Raw genomic sequence first — 1,208 nt, 5'->3', positions numbered from 1 at the left:
CTTCAAATGATTTTCAATTGATTGAAAATATTGACAATTACAATACGGGAAGTACACTGAATTACAAAGGCCTAGCTGCTATTTATACTAGTTCCTAACGACCTTTCTGACATGACCTAGACAAGTGAAATGATCCAAGCCGTCCAAATAAAGTCGATTACAAACATAGTCACGTGAGAAGCACGTGTAACTAATTACCTAAGTAAAACAGTAGGAAGTGGTTCTTCACAGAAGATAAATCCGCAGACCCTCTGTGGGTTATTCCAGAGGCTCTGCTGCATATGACTTGTAAGCTTTTGTTGCGAGAGGACCAGTTTCCAGAACCTATATGATAGACAACAGAGGTTCTGTCACTCTTGACTTGTACGAAAGAACATCTTCTATTGTTGGTCCTCTGTGGTCTTCTGTGGAATGAACCCTTCTGTCAACACTCGCAGTAATACTTTTTCATACTTTTACATTAAATGAAATATGAGAGCTAACACACTTATCTTTTAAGAGATAAATGAGTAGCTGGTGGGGTTATGACAAGAGTTGGTCTGGGCTTTGACTTTTTCAATATTAGTCTCCAAAGAATTGAGAACTAATAGATTTTGTCGTTTGTCCGGATTATAGAAGATAGAATAGGATTGTTTTAATCTTTTAATCCTGACACAACTCTCACCAATTCTTTTAGCTCACAACAACTATCCCTCTAATTTACATTTTAAGCTCTACACAAACCCATTTTGCATTTAAGCTCATTCAGGCATGGATGTCCTCTTGAGTAGGGCTGTCGGTTATGACAATCCATAGAGGTATTTTAGTGAAGCTCTCTGTCCCTTCTAAAATGACAATATAAGCTCATTTGATCACAAAAGATTGATCAAAAATATTATTACAATGATTCACAAATGATCATATAAAAATTGATCAAGAAAAATGTAGCAATTAAGTATAAGAACAATCAATTAGGAGTGATGTAAAAAAATAGATTATTAAAAAAAAAATAGTTGGGAGAAATGAATGAAGATCCGTAAGCACAAGTTTATAGATTCACATAAACAAAGAATGATGAATTATGAATCAATCAAAGAAATATATTTCAGATACACTCAGAAAACAAACTTTAAATACAAACGAGTGTACTATCACCGAAAATGATTTTCATTTAAAACGCGTGATAATAACAATTTGAAGAATAGCTAAAACATATATTGGAAATATGT

This window comes from Cynara cardunculus, assembly GCF_001531365.2.
Source record: "Cynara cardunculus var. scolymus isolate 2C chromosome LG 1, CcrdV1, whole genome shotgun sequence".
Classification (NCBI taxonomy): domain Eukaryota; kingdom Viridiplantae; phylum Streptophyta; class Magnoliopsida; order Asterales; family Asteraceae; genus Cynara; species Cynara cardunculus.
Note: the sequence above shows the minus strand (reverse complement) of the source record.